The 17,092-nt window shown below is 43.2% G+C and overlaps 1 protein-coding gene across 2 annotated transcripts in view; it reads left to right on the forward strand.

Annotated features, from left to right (window-relative positions):
* The window catches only part of Shisa6 (shisa family member 6), a 302,821-nt gene that overhangs the window by 122,002 nt on the left and 163,727 nt on the right, over nt 1-17,092 (forward strand). The window lies entirely within an intron of this gene.

Genomic DNA, 17,092 nt, shown 5'->3' on the forward strand with positions numbered 1-17,092 from the left:
TTTGAAGGAGTTCTGAGCCTTAAACTCCCTGTCACCCGTTGCACTGAGTTTCTTGGGAAAATAGATGCCTTCAAGCCAGCTTGTGGAGATGAATACTCTGTGCTTGCTGGCTCCAACTGTCCGTACTCCTTTGGAGTCTCTCCCTTGCTTCCCACCCATATAGCATCGCAGCTATTACGGCTTTATTAGAGGCAGAGCTGGAGCCCCTGTTCAGAGCCCCATATACCTGCCATTTCTCCTGCGTGGAAGCCTTTCTGCATCTCTCTCTGGCTGGCTTCACTCTGGGTTCTCTTTCATATGAAACAAGTTTGCTGAGCTATCCATTGTCGGAATACTAACTCTCAATGGCCACACCCTAGATCTCGTTGCAGGAGAGCAGGGAAGGCAGATCCTCTGAGCAGTGTCGAAGCAGTAGGCTGCTTTACACTAGCCTGGTTTCCTTTGAACACCATGTTTATAATTCACATCCTCTGTCCTGACTTTTTTCTCTCTCTCTCTCTCTCTCTCTCTCTCTTTTTTTTTTTTTTTTGCTAACGAAAGGGTGAATATTGGCTTGTTCTAAGAGCCTGTGTAGCTTTGATGGCCTGCGGGTTATCAACCTAACTAAATATAAACATTTTGGTCTAGAATACTAAGAGTATTATAGCTCTCTTCATTTGAATTGAGTCCAAGAAAAATACAGAAATATAGAAACATATTTTGTATGTAAAGTATTAATCCTAAGTATTTAATAGAATATTTACCTATATCTGTCATGTATCTGCCTGTCCATACATCCCCTTTTTATCCAACATTTCTATCACTCAGTAAGATCCCTCCATGGCCATTTATAGTCTAAATTTAAGATAGCCACCATTCTGACTTCTGTCATCATCAAGTAGCCTTTCTGTTTTTTGGGGTCCCTTTCAAAAGAGCTTGACTTAGCCATTATTTGAATGGAATCATATAGTATATACTCTTTTGTGTTTGGATTTTCAGCTTCTTTGTGAGTCATTCATGTTATTGTATCTGCTAATAGTTCATATTTTATGAAGAAATGTATTTTGTACACATGCTAGAATGTACTTATTCAATCTGTATTTGTTGAGAACAGAATACCTCCATTCTTTCACTGTTATAAATATGGCTCTAACAAATATATTCTTTAACACAATTGAACATACACTCATATTTCTTGAGTAAATACTTTGGTGTGGAATTGTTGGGGTATAGAGCAGGAATATTTTATCTACCATACACAACGTTTTGCAAAGGGTTTTTCATCTTATGTTCCCAGCAGCAGTGTGCTAAGACTTCCATTTGCTCTGTATCCCCATTGAGGTTTGGTATCTCCATGTGTGTAGGAGTATTTCACTGTGGTTAAAAGCCCTGCAGAAGAGGAGACAGAAAGAATGTGAACACTAGAGGCAGCAGATGATGATAAGGAACCATCTTTTGGACAGAGCAGAACAGCTCTGAACTCATGACAGCACCCACAAGATCTGTGCAAGGCCAAGCCAGACCACATCCCAGCCTACAGAGGGGATGCGCACCCAAAATCCCACCCCTAGCCTGAAAAGATTTGCTATTGTTAGCTTCTGAAAAAGGTAGAGTCAGTTTCCTCTAAGAGTGTAGACCCTGGTAAGTCAGGTAATCCCCAGTGAAAGACCATACCTCCAAGAATATTTGGGACAGCGCAAAATGGCCCTGGGGGCTTTAAAGGGGGTCATCACGACATTGGCTGAATAAGGAAATATGGGTGGATCCAGGAAGAGCTGGAAGTAATACATATGAGTGAAGCATGTGTGTTTGAACCCCTTAAAGAACTAATTTGCGAGAGACAGTGGGTGTGTTAGTTCCAGGTAAAGGGAACCGCAAATGCCAAAGACTGTGAGACAGATCTGAGCAGGGCATGCTAGGAGGGCGGATCCTTCGAGGTGCCTGCATTGAGGAGGGAGGAAGTTGGAATAAGTGAGGAAAAGCCAGCAGGGCAGTGGCGTATAGTGAATAGTATTCTACTGTTTGGAATATGCAGCCCTGGAAGATTGTGCGAGGCATACACAGCATGATCTGATGCTCCTACTTAGGTGACTTGACCTGTGTCACAAACATCACAAGCAGATGGCAGTGAGTTTACCTGAAGTGCTCGTGTTTGTGGCTTTGAGTAGCTGACCAGAGAGCTAGAAGACAAGGGCTCCGAAATGAACTTGCAGTCCTGAAAGTGCTTGCTAACCACAGGGTGGGTAAGAAATAGAGAAGATTTGGGATCTTGGTTGGTGTGATTGCGTATGAGGAAGGTTGGGGGAGAAACTGCCTGGGAACTGTTGAAATGATAACACCTTCCTTTGACTGCTGTGACTCGTCTTGGTTCATTTTCTAGGTCTATATCAAAATGCCTGCAATTGGATAACTTATAAAGAAGTTTCCTCTTTGTAGTTCTAGAGGTTGGGACTCAAGATCACAGGGCTGTATCTAGTGAGAGCTAGATACTGTATCATCATGGCTGAGGACACCTCATGAGGAGAGTAGGGACATCATCTTACCTTCCTTACCCCTAAAGTTCCCCACTCTGTACATAAACATACGAATTTAGGGATTAGATTTCCAATGCTTGATCCTTTGGAGATGCATTCAACACAGAGCATCTCTCAGAAGAGTGTGTTGAAATCCCAGTCCCCATACCTGTGAGTCTGATCTTACTTGTAAATAGAACTTCCGCTGATGTAATAACAGAGGTTCTTAATTCACTACCGAAAAAGCTTGTGCTAACAAGTGGAGAGGTGGACAGATGGAATTAGCAGTGTTTGACAAATTTCACTGTGAAGGGTGGCAGAGAAATGAAGCCGTGGCTGGGAGACGGGGTATGGGATAAAGATGAAATTTCACTTAAGGTTTAGAGCCAGTGGCTACGTTCTACTGTGGAGAAGTTCATTAAGGGGAGAAATCCATGACCGAGATGGAGGATGATAGATAACTCTGGGTTCCTCTAAGGAAATGAAAGGAGAGGCATGTTAGAGTGTGACAGGAACAAGACTAGTTCACTTCCCCCCAAAAGCAGGAAAGACAAAGGGAAGGGCATGAATGAACGAAAACATCCTGTAAACAACAGCTCCTTCATACCCACTGAGACCTCTTCAGAGGATTTAAGGCAAGGTCATAGGCTGAAGGGCACAGAAAGCAGGAAGTGCTGGAGGTCTCAGGAGCCAGGTGTCCTAGATAAAGTCACTAGTGCTGTGATGAAGTACCACGACCAAAGACAGCTCGGGAAGGAAAGGGTTATTGGCTTACACTTCCACATCACTGTTCATCATCACTGATGGAAGTCAGGACAAGAACACAAACAGGGCAGAATCTGGAGGCAGAAGCTGATGTGGAGGTCACGGAGGAGTGCTGCTTAATAGTTTATTCCACATGACTTGCTCAGACTGTTTTCTTATAGAACCCAAGCCCACCCACTCAACAGTGATGCCACTCACAATAGACTGGGCCCTCCCTCCCTCATTGATCACTAATTAAGAAAATTTCCTAGACGCCTGCCTACAGCCCAATCTTGTGGATGCATTTTTCTCAACTTTCTCAAATCAAGGAAGAGGCTCTGTCCTCTCCAGTGACTATAGCTTGTGTCGAGTTGACATAAAACTAGTCAACAAACTAGGTAATATTGTACAAAGTCTGAGAACAGTGTACAGGGGGTGGGTTGGGGAGGCTTTGACTTATGGTTCTCACTTCTAGGAGATGCCAGGAAGACATAGAGTTGATGACAAATACAGGCCTTCACAGATCAAGGCACATTCTTCACGTATGCACACTTCATGCACATCTACTCATTAAATCCTTTCAAGCATCTGATGAACAAGACTCTTCATTTTCTTCATTATTTTTGAATGTATCACTGATGAATGAACTAGAACTTCAAGTGACCTGTCTTAAATCACACCGTTAATAAGAAAAGGAGCTGAGATCTTAATCCAGATGGCCAGTGTGAGTTCCCAGCTCCCCCCACTACCCACACATAGGTCTATCCCAAATGTTTTGTGACAGTCCTTAGCACTAGGTGTCATTTCTTTTCCTGCCAGACTCACTTGCTTAGATTTGAATGGCAATGACAACCACTTATTGCATTAGCATGTCTAGTTAGGGTCTTAATCAATTTATATGTGTTGGTTAATTTAGTTACCTCAAACTGTCATTAAGTTGTCTAACTCATCTTACAGATGAGGAAACAGCTGGCCTGAAGTCCCATGGCTCCTCAGTGCAGCTGGGTAGGGCATTATCACGGTGTTTCTGCTGGGTAAGCGGGATGGAATGATGTGCAGGACTGGGTGACTATCAGTATGGACCACTGCCATTAGTCCATAGCCCAAACTGATCTTTCTTAGGGGTTTAAGTCTAGAAATGCTATGGTTCCTAAATTGTTCTTCTTATTTCTGCTCTGTTCTGTCCACATCACGATGGTCTCTCCTGCATTTCTGAGAGTAGGTAGGGTGCCTCAAACATAAGTGGACCAGTGAAGGCCTCTTTAATTGAACCCCAAGACTTTCTCATGTGACCCATTTGTCCAAGGAACTAGAACCAATAGTTATCAAGATAGATGCCCCACAGAAGAATGACATGTAGACCATACAGTATCAGTCTCTGGCAGTTTCTAAGCAATGCTATGTCCCCAGAACAGTGGTCCCATCCACACATCTCATGTCCAAGATGAAAGACTCAAGGCCACACAGTACCAGGGCAGGCAGATATGAGATACTCATCACCTTTTAGATGAGAGATGAGCCAGGGTTCAGCATTTTCCTAGTCTCCCTTTTCTAAATCATTTCAGTGTGCATTTGAATGAGTTTGTTCAACCAGGAAGGGATAGAACATTCTCACAGAAGTTGAGAGGTAGAAGGAACAGTTCCCTGGGATACTGCAGAAGCTTGAATCCAAAGTATCTTCCTGTACTTCTCCCTGGGGCATTTCAAAATATTCAGTATTCTTGAAGAACGTCTTTCCCGTGGTAATGGGGACAATACTCATCTCTGGTGAATAAGTGTTCTGCGCATTGTACACACGAATGCATTTGCCTTAATCTTCATCACAGCCTTCTGAGGTGGGCACATTCCCATTTGCCAGCAAGAATAACGAGGCTCAGGAAACATGAGTGCTTCAACCAGAGCTGAGCTGATGTCAGAGCCAGATGGATAGATTAGAAGCCTGTGTTCTTATCCTCGGTCTGGAGTTAGTTGGCACCCCAGGCTTAGCTTCCCTGGAATCACGGTAAATGACAAGAGCCATTCTGACTTTGATAACTATATTACCTCTCCAAGACCATTTCTTCATCTGCAAAATAGAGAAAAGCAGAAAGATTTTCCTGCAGTCAGAAGTGCTGTCTTCGCACCATGGCACATGATCTGAATTGCACAAGGTGGCGACAGTTTCTTAGGATGCCTTCACTAAGCCCCATGAATTTGGATGTACTTGGAGGAAACACAGGAGTTTTGCAGAAACAGAGGGAAACAGGACTTAGTCTCCCTGGGACTGGGGAACTGCCCATCAGTGGGTAATCACAAGAGGGACCTCTTCAATCCCTCAGTTCTTAGTAGAGCTCTGAGGTCTGCCCTAACCTCCTTGACCTTGCAAGATATTTGGAGCAGTTAAAGAAAGAGCTGTTTTCCCTGCAGAGAGCTCCTGCATCCTCCACCTCCTCTGCTGGTCTTCTTCAGGACTGCTCTTGGCCAGAGTCCTGCTTAAGACAATGAGACAGCTCTGAGATTCTGATTACAGTCGAAGACGGGGATTTGGTTTTGCTGGGCTACCTTCCAAGGGGATTGCAGCCAACATATAACAGAAGAGAAGAATAAATGGTGCGCTGGGGTCCCCTGGAGTAGAAATAAGCTTTAATGACATTTCCTCCCCCATGGGGCAGACTGAAGACTGTGGAGGGGAGTTGGAAAGAGTGCTGGTCTTGGAAGGCAGAGGCCAGCAGTCTGATCTCCGTGACTTTGGCCTGAAACAAGCCCCCCCACACACACCAGTTCCCTCATCCATCAATACAGAGCCTAGAAAAGGTGACCTCAGACACACCTTGGTTATAGTTCAGCGCCCTCTGAGTCCTCTGATTCTGCCTTAAAGGCAGGAACTAGATAAAGGGTTTAGACCTCAAATTTCTGAAGATTAATATTGCCACCTCCAAACCTTCCTCCCACTCTTCCCCTTGTTAAATACTTAGGATACGCAAAAGGCATGACTTTCAAAGTTTTGTTTTTATAGCGCATTTTAAATATTTTTTCTTTTCCTTTCCCTCCACCCCCCAGTGCTAAAGGTTGAACACAGGGTCCTGTATATGTTAGGGTGATCTATAACTCCAATCACACAGTTTTACTAAGTTGTCGGTGTTGACCTTGAACTTGGTCTATAGCCAAAGCTGTCCTTAAACTTGTAGTCCTCCTGCCTCGATCTGCTGAATAATTGAGTTTGTTACCACACTTAGCCAGACTGTGTAATACATTAACAATTCCCCCTCTCAGCCTACAAAATCCATCCCTGAGAATGAATAAATAACATTCAAGAGAGACTGGTAAAATCTCCTGTTACCGTGGATGAAGTTGACCTCGAATTTGCCCTTGACCAAGTTCTGCTCTTTCTTTGTCTTTTGCCACAGCTTGAGATGCGTATACAAAACATATTTATGTTTTGGTTTATTTGGGTTTTGTTTCAAAACACTGATGACTAAGGAAGCCTTTATTTGAACGAATAAATAGGAGTTACTTTCTGGAAGACCATCCCTTGTTGGTTGGTTATTGAGCTGGATTTTAGCCTCTTGGCCCTTCCCCCATTCTATCTGATGATATCATCCCAGTGCTGCCCTGTAGGGTGAAAAGTTTCATCCTGATAAGGTTGAGTCCAAGACTTTCTGTGACCTTGAAACTGCTCCCTGCTTACTGCTCTGGGCTTATATTCTTTCTCTGTCCATGAGTGTGTCCTACAGTCTAGGTTTTTTTTAAATTATTATTCAGAGTGCTCAAAGCTGTGGATACTTCATTTTCATGTCATCCCCCAAGGCTACACCCAGCCTAGGCAGAGGGAAGACCTGGGTGGAGGTTTTTCACAGTAACAGTGCTTCCTTGTGGGTGCCGGCGTACAGGGTACCATATTCTTATGTGAACAAGTACCACATGAAATAAGGTGGGGCACTTCCGGTAGTTACCTGTTAGAAATAATCCACAAGCGAACAGAACAGCCCTCCTTCAGTTCACCTTGTTAGAACCGGATTGGAAGCCCCCTGGGTTGCTCATCAGAAAGTGACTGCCCTAGGAAGCATAGTCTCCTGGTTTCCAGCGTCTCCCTTATAGAGCTAGGCTGAGACTCATGGGATATGGAAGGAACTCCAGAGATCCACCAGGAGAAAGAGCCCTAAGGTTGGGTGCCAAAGCCTAGGTTCTTACCTCTTTCTAACTGGGCCTCCTTCTGGTCCAAAGTCAGTGTGGAGATCATGGAGAATGAGAGGCGCTCAGGAGCTCTGTGCATGGAAAAGGGAGAGAAGTGGGCTTAAGACAAGAGCTGTGACCATTCATGAGGAGGGAGATTATTAGTGTGGGGCATCCTTGGAGCCCCTGGTACACATCACTGTACCTGTGAGATGGGAGTCAGTATCTGTCATCTACACTAGGAAAAGTGTCTTGCTTTCTGGACCACCTTCTGTTTATAAAACGCCTTGTATTGAGCTTTTTTTTTAAAATTTTTTCTTCTTAAAGAAGAAGGGAAAAGACTGAGCCTAACCCTTCTTCCCGACTCTCACATACTCTATAAATATGGTGAAAAGTAAGCGGAGCACACACACGCGTTTAAAAATTCAAACAGTAAGTTAGGAAAAAATCAAAGTTAAGCATCTCCTTTTCATCCCAAACCCTCTCCCAAAGGAATGAGTGCTGTAAGCAAGTTTATTACCAGAAAAAAAAATATGTTGCTTGCATAAAACATCTTACTTGCAATGGGTCTGCTGATATTGTCATTGTATAACTTCTAATTATTCTTTATATAAAAGGGACCAGACTGAGACATTGTTTTGTGTTTCACTGTGGCCACCTCTTCCACCTCTTCTTCCTCTTCCCTTTCTTCCTCTTCCTTCTCCTTCTCTTCTGCTTTTTCCCACGCCTTGGAAATCTCTGTCATTAGCACATACCACTCTGCACTCTGCATCGTTCTTTTGTGTAGTTGTTACTGGCGGAAGTTTTGCAGTCAGCCCTGTAGTATTTACTATGGCTCATAGCTTTTGGAAAAATTGGAAAGCAAGGAAGTAGTAAAAATTCCCAGCAGTAAGATGACAAGCCAAGAGGGATTGTTCCATGGAGTAACTTCCTTGTCATTGTGGAAGTCTTAGGTTTTGTGAAATTGTTTTGGTTACAAGATACATTATAAGGCCAAGCCTGGTGGTGCACAATTTTAATACCAGCACATGGGAGCAAGAGGCAGACAGATCTCTGAGTTTGAGGCCAGCCTGGTGTACAAAGCAAGTCCCAGGACAGCCAAGGCTATGTAGAGAAACCCTGTCTTTAAAATAAAATAATAATAAATAAAAGTCAGGTGGTGGTGGCGCACACCTTTAGTCCCAGCACTCCGGAGGCAGAGGCAGGCAGATCTCTGTGAGTTCGAGGCCAGTCTGATCTACAAGAGCTAGTTCCAAGGCAGGTTCCAAAGCTACAGAGAAACTCTGTCTCGAAAATCCAAAATAAACAAATAAATAAATAAAACAAATAAATAAAAACTCATCAAACCAAACAAACCAAAAATACCAAAAAAAATAAACACACAAAAAATGTTTATGCTATTCTTTTTTGTATTTCTATAACTAAGAGTTACAGTTAGTAATAGTTTTGTATATCCATTGGCCTTTAAAATGTTTCTGCTTGCTTTCTCATGTAGGGTCAACAGCAAGTGGGAGGAATTGTCTGTTTCTAGTTGATGTCCACTTTTGTAGTTGGTGTGTCACTGATGTGATTCAACAGTGCGTAAGCCAGGGCCAGCCCTCCATCCAGTGCCATAACATCTGCTGGGGTTTTCTGTGCGCTCCCTCTGTGGTCTGGGGCATAGTTTTGCACGGAGGCCTCTTGGCTTTGTGTGTGTCTGTGATTCTGGCCTTCGGTGTCCTTCGGGCTGTCTCTCTGCTGCTCAGAGCTCCGCTCCATGTGAGCTCTAAGCGCATGCTCTGCATTGCAAGCAGGCTCCAAAGCTGGAGCCCTCTCCCTCTGTCCCCGCTGCTGCTCTCTGTGTTTGCTTTTCAGCTTGGCCAAGGCAGCTCCAGGACCCTTTAGCCCTACTGCTGCCCATAAGGATAATTCTGCAAATGTTTAAAACTGTGCAGTCTGCTTTACCAGTCTTTCCTCAGGGAATTTTAGGATTCCAAGGCTGGTTGAAGATTAGGAACACATGCAGCCAGGGTTTCAGAAATCCTATGGCTTGCCTTTTGTTGGCAGATTATTTCCCAGCAGGTGCTTATGGGTAGTCTGAAAACCGGACATTCTCTGCTGTCTTAGTTCTTGAAAAAAAAATGACAACATAATAAGTTATTGAATAAGAATAGTTTAACCAAGCAAACTAATAATTCTATCAACCATTAAAACGTATCTATTCATCCAATACTTGCCTCTCTGTCCTTTTTATCTATTATCTATCATCTATCTATCTATCTATCTATCTATCTATCTATCTATCTATCTACACAGTACCTACAATCCTATTACATCTATAAGCAAATAAAATAAGAAATCATTTAGAGATTGTCAGGTTCAGAAGAAACCCCAGACAAATGGCTATCTGTGGCACCTATTAGTTTACCCAAAGCTCATGCTGGCTTTCAGGCTTACTCAGCATCACAAGTACCTGTTAAAGGATCATGCTGGCCTCCTGGCTCTTCTCAGCACTTCTCATCCAACCCTAAACTTCTCTAGCTGATGGGAAGACCTCCCCCAGCTTCTCATTTCCATATAACACTACTAGTTTGACTATACATTATTTTTATCTTCCTCTCTTGGTCCTCTCTCTCCTGGTCATCTCTTCCTCTCTCACCCCCTCCCTCCTCTTGGCTCTCATGGCCCAGTCTAGGCCATGTTTGCTGTACTATTTTCTCTCTCTGCTCCACACTCTTCCAGACACCTCTGGCTATATTCTCCCTCATATCTGCAATAAAAACCTAACCATACCTTGGAGCAGTTATGCCCTCAAACAGACAAAATATACATGAAGAGAATAACTGGAAAGAAGAACCATTTTTTTTTTTGGATTTTTCGAGACAGGGTTTCTCCATAGCTTTTTGTTTCCTGTCCTGGAACTAGCTCTTGTAGACCAGGCTGTCCTCGAACTCACAGAGATCCGCCTGCCTCTGCCTCCCGAGTGCTGGGATTAAAGGCGTGCGCACCACCACCCGGCAAGAAGAACCATTTTAGCTGGACATAGTAGTATATAATCTTCTATTCTACACTGGCAGGGGGTGGGGGCAGGGTGGCCGAAGCAGGAAGATCGTGAATTCAAGCCATCCTGGGATACATAGCAAGGTCCTATCTCAACCAAATGAACTGATAAATAAACCAAACAGAATTATTTAATGGTCAGACACATATCCAGTTTCTCAGTGTAAGACACAGAACACAGGATCAATTGATATAGCCTTTCTCAACTACTTTCATGCTCTTACTGCAAAAGTAACTGTTACCTTGAAGCATATATTTAAATTTTTGCTGAATGTAGTTATATTTGTATAAACTTATGCATGCCCATGTCCTCGAACAATATCAGACATGATATTGCATATTTCAAAACTTCCTTCCCTGTCATGCCACCCTGCTTTTTCTTAGTTAGGTTTTTTTTTTTTTTTTTTTTTTTTTTTTTTTTTTTTTTTTTTGTCTCTCTCTCTCTCTCTCTGTGTATGTGCTCAGCATTGTAGCAGCGGTCATCCATGCTGACATTTAGTATCAGTGAGCTTCCACTTGTTTCATTTCATACTGTTGCAGAATTCTATTCCATGACTACACCCCTGGGTAGACTGGAGGAGCCCCTGCTTGTCTCAAGGACAAACAAGGTTGCATTGAACTTGCTTACATATCCCTCTTTGTGAGCTCACGATGGTTGATCTAGGGTGGACAGCTGCAAAAAGTCTCTGGTTCTGTGGTAGCCACTGAAACTGGTCTTTTCAAGACAGCTTTACTGATTTTCCTTCTGGAAGGTCTCAAGGCAGAAGTCTTGGACTTCATATAGGGTTTGATATGTTTGCCTGTCTACTGGGTGTGAAATGCTATTTCATTATAGTTTTAATTTGAATTTCACTGATTACTTGTGGGACTGAACACTGCTTCATCGGGTTTTCTCCTCTGGTAGCTGCCTATTCACTTTTTGTTTGGTTTTTCTTATTTGGACTGTTTTCTCTTTTATTGCTTTCAAAATATTTATATTATCTTGGTTTTAATACCTGTGCATTTGCTAGCCTTGGATACATAGTTTTATGATTACTTTTGATGTATCATGATTAAAGTTTTTCTGTAGTTTCTTCTCTAGTTTAGAACTCTATATAGAATAAGAATATTATGCTATATTCTTGCCTGACAATTTTTAGGACTGACATTGTATCTTTAGGTTCTTGGTCCCCTTTAAATTGATTGCTCTGTGTATCTTTATATGTATATTTATATGTGCTTTTATCTGTAGGATATTTTCCCAAATGCTCTATCTCTATTTAACAAAAATCCTGCATGTTTTTGATTAATTTTACTATTTCCTCTTCCTCTCATTATTTCCAATGAATTTTGAAGTGGCAGAGGGAACCAAAACATCTTTATTCCAAAATATTAGGAAATTTTTAAAAAGGTCCAACACCAGTGTTCTGAAGGCCATGCATTGTGTATATTAATGCTTTTAACCCCCCAAACCCAGGAAATGGGTTCTATTGTTGTGTCCCTTTGACTTTGTGGGTTTGAAATAAAGTGTCAGTTGAGTTCTAGGTGAATGTGTACCTCTGCCAGTATGTTATCCCAGGAACAAGGGGGTGAGTCCTGAGTCATTTCTGAAAACAAAAATTATGTGTATGTGTTCATATGTTCACATGAGTATAGATACCTGTGGAGGCCAGAGGAGGATGTTGGAGTCCCTAGAGCTGGAGGTGCATGTACTTCTGAGTGTTGGGAGCCAAGCCCTGCTCCTCTGTAAATGCCCTTAAAGTACTGAGCCTTCTTTTAAGCTTCACCAACATTATTAGGAGGGTGACTTCACTTCCTATAGATTTCATGTTGTATTGAACTTTTTTCTTAACTTTAAATGGCATTTCATCAGGCTATATTTAGATATTGATCCCTTCTACTAGGTAGTTGAAGACTTGATTCTTTCTCTGAATATAAAGACTGAAGTCTTTCATCTGCTCAGGAAAAACAACAAACAATTAACTTTTAATTATTGCTTCTGAACTGTCCCTTCTGTCCCTCCTCAGGGAGTCTTACTTGACATGGATTTCGGATCCTGGAGTGTCTGGCATGTCCTACCAGTGTCTGTCCCTTTGTCCTTCTCACTTAGTGTGCAGCGTGCATCTCTCCTAGGATACTACATCACCAGTTTCCCTCTCGATCCCGTCTGTCGTCCAGCAATGCAGCAGGCAACCGGTCTTGATTGGTTTGTTTCCGTCTCACGGCTGCTGATGCAGTTTCGCAAATGCAAAATTCGGTTGAGTTTTATAGAAGTCGCCATTTGGGTACTATCCTATTTTGCCCCCCTGTTTCTTGCAGCAGGACAGCCCAAGTCCAGGAAATTCAGTCTAGGACCTCTCTGCTTTAAAAGCCCCATGCCTGGTAACAGTTTCCCTTTTGTCCTATCTCTGACTCATGGCTCCTGGAAAGATTTGAGAAGGTCATGGAGTTCTGAAGTCAAAGCAGGAAGACAGCCTGGGTAGAGACTGAGATGGAACTAAACATTAGTGCATTGTAGGCGGTTGTCAGTAGCTCAGATGAGGGCCCAGGGTAGTACCTGGGGTCAAGATGTCATTTCAAGGCTCTTCTGCCGTGTTACATTCAGCAGGTAGTAGCATACACGCTCTGAAGCCTGGCGCCCCCTTACTCCTGGCTAAGACTGTATGTTTTCCTGTCCTGTGACATGGAGACTCTATCTCTTCTTTGCCAGCATACTTCACAAAGATCTTGCCTACTTCCACCTCTAGCCCCGACAGACATGATTGCTTCTCTGTGGTTCCAGTTTGCTCGGAGAAGGCCTGCACTCCCTTGTCCTCTGGCTCTTGTAGCTGACAGATAGGCAGAGACTGATGTCTGTTTCTACTGGACGGAGGAGAGGATTGGTTGTCTGAGTGACATCCTGTGAAACTGGCGGCACCCTCTCATATCTTTCCTATCACCAGTCCCTCAGCTCCGTGCATCATCATGGCACAGAAGAGACGCTGACTCCTCTTTTCTGATTGTCCACCTGCACGGGGCTTCTCTTCTTATCAGCCCTTCTTCCCTTGTTGGTGCAGAGGCTTTTTATGTCATTCTGGACTAGTCTCATGGTCCAGCTGAAGACTGACTGTCATTCATTCCCACAGAATAATCACAAGATACAGTCTTTGAGACATAGTGTATTGTCTGGTGTTTGGCTGCTCTTCTTGTTGCTCTGGCCAGACAGATGACAGAGACAACTTCAAAGGAGAAGTGGATCCGTTTTAGAGGATTCCGCCCAGAGTGATTGAGGCATGACTGTGGGTCTGTGCATCGCAGTGGGCCAGGAAGGAAAGGGCAATGCAGCTCAGCTTGCCACATTGTGCTTCCTTTGACCACATTTATTCACAGTCCTTCCAGATGCTCAGCCTGTGGTATGGAACCACCCACATTCGGGGTGAGTCTTTCCCATAAGTTAATTATCTCTGGACACATCCTCATTGTCACACCCAGAGGGGTCCCGCCAATCTTTAGGGGGATTCTAAGTAGAGTCTAGTTGACAGTGGGGATTGATCATCACACTCAAGAACTTGGGGGAAATAGAGCTACCGGGGCTTACCTCCTGCTTAGGAGATTGTAAGACTGGAGCCCAGTAATCTTTTGCACTGTCCTGGGGAGTTGGGTGCTTGCTCAAGTTTGAGGACCATCAAGCAAATCAAGGTTGAAGCAGTCACTGTGCTTTCCGTCTCAACTTCATAGGCTAATTTCCAAAAATCTGTCCTTAGAGATGCCTTTCAAGATCACAGAGGAGCTGGGATGGTGATGCATACCTTTATTGCTAGCAGTAGGTAGGCTGATGTGGGAGTCTAGGAACTTTGAGCCCAAACTGGGCTCCATCATGAGACCCTGTTGTAAGACAAAGAGGGAGTCTGTGGGATTGGTTTCCAAAATTCTGCAAACTGAATTGACCCCAGAATTTTTTCATCCTGTACAATGCTCCTGCCCCTGCCTCATTAGCTTTCGGTGCCATTTACTTTTTTTCTCTCACTCAGGATCAATTCCCATGAACTTGTGTGTTACCACTTAGAATTTTCATCCTTACATTTTCACTGTTTGTCTTGGAGAAAAGTCACAGCTGTACTTCAGAGAAGCCACTGGGGCGAGGGCTGCAGAATGATTTTGGACTTGAAAAGCTTCAGACCTGGGTAGGATTGAAGATCTGCTGCTGACTAGTTCCAGGAACTTGGGTTCTTACGAGGCGCTGGCAAAGCCAGACATCCATAGGAGAATGCACATCGTATTTACCGTCAAAGGACTAGTGCAAGCTTAGGAACCTCCAAGCTTTTGCCCGTTGGCCTTAGTTTTTGCACCAATAAAATTGGGAGGTAGTGTTAAAAATAATAAACATAATAACTGACCTGCAGGCAGTATTGATTAAAATGATTTTTCTGCAAAAAGGAATCCGAGTAAACTCTAAGATACTCTGAAAGATTACCTCTTTTTGTCTCAGAAGCCATGCTTGCAGAGTCTCTGTCCCCCTGCCTGGCCTGCAGCAAGCAATCCAGAAGCTTCAGTTCCCTTTCAGGCAAGCAGAGCCCTGGAGCACTAGAGCAATACTTAGTCCCGAGGGACCTTGTTCATCTGACAGATAAGAATGATTTGTAAACAGCAAGGCTTTGTTTTATGGGCCATCTTCCTTAGTATTGATTTGTTTATCAAAATTTTTATTTATAAGGAGCACGAAAATAAACCAGCCCAAATTTCTGCAGGATGCACCACAGCTTCTGAATTAATGAGGTCCACATTTATGAGGGCTCTGGGTTGTTACTTTTTTTACCACAATGGTGCTTGTTGCAAAAGAGGGGTCCTTGTGCTCCTTTGGTTGGTAGCATACACCATCCATGCACCCCTCTTCCTCTTGAGAAAGATGATGTCTCCAGCTGCTAGCAGCTTTCACATAGCTTGAGATTTTGGCAGAAGCCTTTCATCAGGGGCTGACAATGCCATGGAACTCTGAAATGTTTCCACAGATTCCACCAAGTACCTCCCTTGTAGAAAGCTGAAGAACGAATGATGTAATGTGTTTCAGGGTCAAGGAAATCAGTGGCAGGATTCTCATGGTTTTTTTAGCCCTGACCCAGGGCCCTTGAGAAAATTTGCCAACTCTTGAATCCTGTCTCATGTCTGCTGAGTCCATCTGTTTAAAGTGTTTCTAGTATTCTGATGCATACTCAGATTTGGGAACTGGGATAAGGAAGAAACTGAGAACAGATTTCACCTCCCAGGGGAAGAGTGGTGGAGCCCTCAATATAAATAGCATTTAAATGGTCACCCCCGCAAGGGGTCATCAACTTTTCCTGTTCACATAAATCTCTCATCTTGGGTTGTTGAGGCAGCAATTCTCAGCACTGGTCATTCTTTAGAAACCAAAAGGGTTTGTTTCAAATACTCCCGCTTCATTGACTGTGTCAGAAAGGCTGAAGTTTGTCTGGGCATCTGAGCAATTTAAAGTTTCACGTGATTCCCAAGTTACCCTGTGTCTAAGGCTCTGGAACATGGCTTGCTAAGAAATATGAATTTTGTCTTATTGACATAGGGTATTTTTTTCTAGGTATTTATTTTTGTGTTTGTATTAGAGAATTGTGTGTTCACTATAGAATAAACAACTTCCAAACGAATGACTAGTTGAAAAGAGAAATAATTAGCTCTCAGCTGACAAGATACGTGTGTGTTTTCTTTCAATCATTTCCTGCTTTTTAATGCACTTGCTTGAAGTTTTATAATGCTGTTGTCATATTTAGTATCTCATTTTCAGAAACCTTTTAACTTTATATAGTACAAGTTCAATGTGTAATCCACACTGTGGCGGTATGAATGCGTAGCGACTTGATTCCGTCCTTGTGTGTGTGCATTGAGGATGGTACCGGGAAGGCTTCGTGCTGTACGGTGTTTACAATGCTCAGATTTCAAGCGCATCATAGATTCCCACTGGAATGTCAGAAGGAGAATATTTACTCCTTTCTCTCTAAATTTCTTCTCCCACAGTCCTCAACCTGCCCTTGTCTTTTCCTTATCTCAATGCATATGTCTGTATTTTGCCCGTTAGGGGATACAGTTTTATTGCAGGGAGTCAAGAAAGGAAAACATAAAGATCTTGCCAGTGTTTTATGGCCACCATTCCGCCGGGTTGCTCTTAAGTTGCTAGTCTGTGGTCCCACAGGTTGTGCATGATTCATAGATACACACACACACACAGAGAGAGGGAGGGAGGGAGGGAGGGAGGGAGGGAGGGAGAGAAGCTGCCATCAGGCCCATTCCTCCGTGCTCTGGAAGGGATAAAACAAAGATACAAGGCAACAAAGACAAACAACCTAGTAGTTATAGAAAAGAATTTAGGAAATACAGAAATGTTAGAAGGAGGCATTGGGTAAACCCATGCTCCAGTTTCTCCAAGGGAGCTGAGAGTATCTGTGCATCTTCTGTTTTTACAGTGGTTTTGTTGTTGTTGAAGATTTTAATTTTGTTTATTTATTTTTATGTGTATGGATGTTTTGCTTGCATGTATGTTTATACACTACATGTGTGCAGTGGCCACAGAGGCCAGGAGAGGGTGTCGGACTCTCTGGATTACAAATGCTTGTTAACTGTGTGGGTGCAGACAAGTGCTCTTAACCACTGAACCATCCTTCCCGCCTGAATCTGTGTGTTTTCGTTCGACGTTTTAATAT

This window comes from Microtus ochrogaster, chromosome 7, assembly GCF_000317375.1.
Source record: "Microtus ochrogaster isolate Prairie Vole_2 chromosome 7, MicOch1.0, whole genome shotgun sequence".
NCBI classification, from domain to species: Eukaryota; Metazoa; Chordata; class Mammalia; order Rodentia; family Cricetidae; genus Microtus; species Microtus ochrogaster.